A 6,445-nucleotide genomic window follows, 5' to 3' on the forward strand; every position below is an offset into this window, starting at 1 on the left:
TCTCCTTGGGTAGTATTTCTCACGTTGAGGATAGTAAGAAAAAGATGGCTCAGGAGATCCATCAGCTTTCCAGACTAGGCGTTCGCTTAGTCGATTCTTCAGAGGGTGGTGTATGTGTTCATAGTAGTTCAGATTCATCTCTAGTTTCTGAGGTAAAAGAGAAACAAGACAGGGATCCTAGCCTTGTCAAGCTCAAAGAGTCAGTTCAGAATCAGAAGGTTGAGGTTTTCTCCCAAGGGGGAGATGGTGTTTTTCGTTGTCAGGGTCGTCTATGTGTTCCAGGTGTAGATGAATTGAGGCAGCGAATTCTTGCAGAAGCGCATGGTGCACGATACTCTATTCATCCATGAGCCACTAAGATGTACCGCGACATGCGGGAGATCTATTGGTGGAGTTGGATGAAGAGAGATATTGCAGAGTTTGTGGCTAAGTTCTCTACATGTCAGCAGGTTAAGATAGAGCATCAAAAACCTAGTAGTTCCATGCAAGAGTTCACCATTCCTACTTGGAAGTGGGAAGAAGTTAACATGGACTTCGTGATGGGTTTTCCTAGAACTCATCATCAGCATGATTCAGTCTGGGTCATTATAGATAGAATGACCAAGTCAACTCATTTTCTTCCTGTTCGTACTTCTTATTCCACCGAGGATTATGCCAAACTCTATATCAGGGAGTTAGTCAGGTTACACGGTGTTCCACTATCTATCATCTCAGACAGAGGTACCCATTTAACTTCTCACTTTTGGAAAGCATTCCAAAAGGGTCTCAGTACCCAAATGCATCTCAGCACAGCATTTCATCCTCAGACAGATGGTCAAGCAGAGAGGACCATTCAAACTCTTGAAGATATGCTAAGGTTGTGTGCCATTGACTTCAAGGGAATTTGGGACGACCACTTGCCTTTGATTGAGTTTGCATACAACAATAGCTATCATTCTAGTATTCAGATGGCTCCATTCGAAGCTCTCTATAGTAGGAGATGTAGATCTTTGATTGGTTGGTTCAAAGTTCGTGAGGCCTCAATCATAGGTCCTGACTTAGTATTCGACGCCTTAGAGAAAGTTTAGTTGATCAAAGAGAGAATTCGGGTTGCTCAGAGCCGACAGAAATCCTATGTAGATGTTCGTAGAAAGGATCTCGAGTTCAAGGTCAATGACTATGTCTATCTTAAGATCTCTCCCATGAAGGGAGTGAAGAGGTTCGGCAAGAAAGAGAAACTCAGTACCCGGTATATCGGTCCCTTCAGAATTCTTTGTTGCTTCAGCAAGGTAGCTTATGAGCTTGAGTTACCTTTAGATCTAGCCTCAGTCCATCCGGTCTTCCATGTATCTTTGCTAAAGAAGTGCATAGGTGACCCAGCAGTTGTTGTCCCTATTCAGAGCATCGACATTCAGAACAGCCTCTCTTATGAAGAAGTCCCTATAGTCAAGGTTCGTTGGCAAAATCAGTCTCATGAGGGAGCTACTTGGGAAGCAGAAGCAAATATGCGTACCAAGTATGCTCACCTCTTCCCCACCAATTCAGATCAAGCTCAAGGTAACAATTCTCCTTAATCTTATTCAGTTTTACGTTCATGTTTCCAGTACAAATTTGGTACCTATTAACCGTTTCATACTAAGTCATGCATTCATGTGTCAGTTCTCTGTGCATCAGATATACACGAGTTCAGTATGTTTAGCATGTCAGTCATAAGATCAAGTTTTAATTTTTCATGTTCAGTTCAGGATGTATTGTCTTGTATCCCTTCTCAGTAAATTCTCATTCGAGGACGAATGTTCCCAAGGGGGAGATATTATAATACCCCGCATGTTTCTAACCTAGGAAGTGAATAAGTATTCCTATGTATGAAATCTCCTATCCTGTGATTCATACTTGAGTACATGACTTACAATGAATATCCTAGTGATAGCATAGCTTATGATGCATTAAGCATGTTTATATGAGTCACTTAAGGTAATACAAGCTAAGAGTTTTTGAATCCATCAAGTTTTAGTGTTCGATTTTGCAAGGGTCATCTTTAAACGAGTATAACTCGATGTTAATGTGGTATTTTGGCTAATTTAGACCCACCAAATTGTAGAGAATCGAATTAACTTTCCAACGATCCAATTTTGCCTTAATCCAATACCCGAGCAAAAAGTTATGCCCATTTTTGTGAGAGACAGAAAGGATAGGCGATTGGTTAGGCGCCGCCCAACCCAAACATAGGTGATTGGTTAGGCGCCGCGTAACTTAGCTTAGGTAATCACTTGGGCGCTGCTTAAGTTCAGGTGCCAAAAATACTCCGTTTTGAGTTATTTTAAGGGTAATTAAGTTTTGTAACACTCCTTACACGTCCCTAAACTTAACCCTATGAAATATATAGCTTCTAAACATATTACAACCCTATTATCATCTCAAAGCTCATCATCCAAGAGCACTAAAAGAGAAAAAAAACTAGGGTTGCATAACTAAGCTTGAAGATCCGATTTCAAGGAAATTGCTTCGTCAATCATCAAGAATCTTCCTTCTAAGGTATGCGTGAGTTGATTTATGGATCCCTTTCATCCATAAAGGTCAAAAAACCTCCTTTTCATTATAATGTATGATTTCTATATTGTTGGGTATTGATGATCATGTTGTTGATATTAGGTCTTTCCCAAGATGGAATCTTTATATGTTTTTTTTTGAATTTCATGATATCATATGAGTTGGAAACATGTAAATTTGGTTGTTCATGATGTATAATTTGATGATTTCACCTATTCTTAAGATGTGTATATAAGGTGTTTGATAAAATGCCTAAGAAACTAGAAATCATGCAATATAGCTAAATTGTGACTTAGTGAAGGATGCATGATATGCCCTTACGTTCCAATGACTTCTATGTTGATAATGTGCCTTGTAAATGTTGTTGGAATACTCATGAACTATTCTTATGAGATTATGCTATGTTTACTTGCTAATCCTACTTATGAACAAGATGCATGATAGCCATGAAATCCACATGAACTTTCATGCTATTGGTATGTGTTGTCAATATGATTATGCAATGAACATGATATTAAGATTGTGCAAGTACTTCCATGTGATATGAAATCCTTTACATGTAATACATTGTTGATAACCATGCTTAGTATGAGATCCCTACTTATGATATTATAAATTATGGACTCTACTCTTATGATCAAGTCAGTCATGTGTGTCAGTTTCCTTCCATCAAGTCCTGGGGGTACTTGTACCCGAAAACTATAGCTGTGTGCCTAGATCTATGTCATGTTTCATGATATCCGAACTCAAGCTATGATTCCATAGACTTCAGTCAGTCATGTGACTCAGGAAAACCTCATGATCTTAGTCAATTGTCAGATATCAGTAATATTCCGCCAGTCAACAGAATTCAGTAAGATTAAGTCATGCACAGTCAGTTATTCATTTCCAGTCCCTCCAGATGGGAGTAGAGGTTAGCACCGAGTGAACCCAAGGATGGCAACTCACCCACTAGTTTAGGGTGTGATTCTTAGTAGTCATCCTTGTGTTCCAGAACTACGTAGCCAGCGTAGGTTGAGACATCTTAACCCGTAAGATTCGGGTTGATGAGGTGGCTTAACCCATCAGTTTAGGGTTCCCACCGCTCTCATTGAGTACCCGCCAGATAAGGGTCACTCACAGGCTATCCTTACCCGTGGAACGGTATTGACACCCCTCCAGTCGGGGCAGAGATTAGACCCCAGCTTAGCCATAACGGCATACATGGGGCATGTCGGTTAAACATTACTTCCCACTATTTTAGTATTAGTCTCCGTAAAAGAACTCAAGGCGTTCTTCAGATTTCAGTATATACAGGACTGTCAGATACAGTCATCTATGTAATCAATTTTAGTATCAGTCAGGACAGTTATTAGTAAACCATGTATTAGCTTACAGGTCATGCTATCACATATTCATGGTCCCAGTTTCTATATATGTGTGTTTACACTCCTACATTCATATTAGTCAGTCAGTGTTGTTTATGTATGAAACCCTTTATGTTCAGCCTACCTTTCTTGTATACTCAGTACGCATTTGTGCTATGGTGCTTTCTTTTCATGTTACACCATAGGTCCCGAGACATGAGCTCCAGCCCAGCAGTAGCGGTAGCATTCCAGTGCAGAGACACAGTGAGTCCTCATTGATTTGAGGACAATATGATTTGATTCATTTATTTATTTCTTCAGTTTAGTTTTACGGAGTTAGTTGGATTCCTTCAACTCCTTATTTAGATAGTTTAGAGGCTTTCAGATTTATGTTCAGATTTACGTTCAGATTGAGTTGTTTTGAGTATTTTCACTCACATAATTGTATTCTGTTAAACCTTATGGCCTTATAGTTCTATGTATTCTGCATTATTATATCATGATTTGCAGTATACAGGTACAAATATCAGTCATGGGTTAGGTTGTGGTCCCTCAGGGTCATGAGCACCATGTAGCATTCTGGTTCAGCAAATCAGGATATTACAGCTTCATTGTCAGGGCAGGTAATATGTTTCGTGTGTTGATGATTTGAGACAGCGTATCCTTACAGAAGTGCATGGTGTGCAATATTCTATTTACCTAGGAGACACTAAGATGTACCACGATTTGCAGGAAATCTATTGGTGGAGTGGTATGAAGAAGGATATTATAGAGTTTATGGATAAGTGCCCAAATTGTCAACTGGTTAAAGTTGAGCACCAAAGCCCTAGTCATTTATCGCAGGAGTTTAGCATCCCTACCTGGAAGTGGGAAGTTGTGAACATGGATTTTGTTACAGAGTTGCCTCATATGCGTCGTCAATATGATTCAATATGGGTCATTGTGGATAGAATTACTAAGTCAGCTTATTTCTTGCTAGTTCATACTTCGTTCTCTACTAAGGATTATTCCAAGATTTACGTTAGGTAGTTGGTTACGTTACACAAGATTCTGTTGTCCATTTCAGATAGAGGTACTCAGTTTACCTCACTTTTGGAAGGCCATTTAGAAGGGCCTTGGTATCCAAGTTTATGTTAGTACAACTTTTCATCCTCAGATAGATGGTTAGGCAGAGAGAACCATTCAGACTTTAGAAGACATGTTGAGGGCATGAGTTATTGACTTCATAGGTAGTTGGGATGACCACTTACCTTTAATTGAGTTTGCTTACAGTAATAGCTATCACTCTAGTATCCAGATGGCTTTGTTCCCTCTATGGAAGAAGATGTAGACATCCTATTGGTTGGTTTAAAGTAGGTGAGGATGCAGTGATAGGGCTAGATTCAGTGTTTTGAGCCAATGGAGAAGGTTCAGTTGATTCGGGAGAGGTTGAAGACAACCCAAAGTCATCAAAAATCTTATGCAGATGTGAGAAGAAAAGATCTTGAATTTGAAGTTGGTGATTTAGTTTATTTGAAAATTTCACCAATGAAAGAAGTGAAGAGATTTTGCAAGAAAGGGGAAACTCAGTCCCCATTATGTTGGCCCTTATAAAATGTTAAATCATTTTGGGAAGGTAGCTTATGAGCTAGAGTTGCCTATCGATTTGGCGTTCGTACATCTAGTGTTCCATATTTCTTTGTTAAAGAAGTGTATTGGTAATTCAGTTGTAATTGTTCCTTTAGAAGACGTGGATGTTAAGGATGGCCTTTCCTACAAAGATGTCTAGTTGAGATCCCTAATCGTCAGATTCATAGGCTAAGGAATAAACAAGTTCCCTTTGGTAGAATCAGTCTGTTGAGGGAGCTACTTGGGAAGCAGAAGCATATATACGAACCAACTACCCTCATCATTTCTCCGTAAACTTAGATTCATCTTGAGGTAATGATTCTTTGTTAGATTGACTATTTTTCGTTCTCAATTTCAGCTATGTAACCATTCCCATGTCATTATATGCATTCACAAAATCAGTTCAATTCATGTATCATGTTTCATACTCAGTTGTGTAATCATGTTCCACGTCATTCTTATTTAGTATATGATATCAGATGCCTCAGTACAGTACTGTCAGTCTATGCTTCAAGGCTGAATGTTCCCAAGTAGGAGATATTGTAATACACTATAATATTCTTAGCTCGATTCAGTTCCCAGTTACTTGAACAATGGTCTTAAGGATTGAAATTTTCACTAAGTGTTGGGGTTTTTGTCATTTTCAAGACCCCTAAACTTAAAAGCCTTTTATTTTGATCTTCCCAACCCCGAGACATTGGTTTTTAAATTAATTCATGTTTAGCGATGTATGAAGTATGTCTCAGAGAAGTTTTAAAATTTTCGAACAAGGTTTGGATCATAGAAACAGTCAGTCTCCGTAATAAGCCTGCGTCGCGGCATTATTCTCGACCTCATACTGACTGCATCATGGTGAGGGACTTCTACGATCGCTATAAGAATTGTGGTGAGGATATTGCGTTTAGTTCTTGATTTAAATGATTAAGGGGCAATGGTGTCTTTTCCCCCTCAACCCAAATCAT

This window comes from Capsicum annuum, chromosome 4, assembly GCF_002878395.1.
Source record: "Capsicum annuum cultivar UCD-10X-F1 chromosome 4, UCD10Xv1.1, whole genome shotgun sequence".
Classification (NCBI taxonomy): domain Eukaryota; kingdom Viridiplantae; phylum Streptophyta; class Magnoliopsida; order Solanales; family Solanaceae; genus Capsicum; species Capsicum annuum.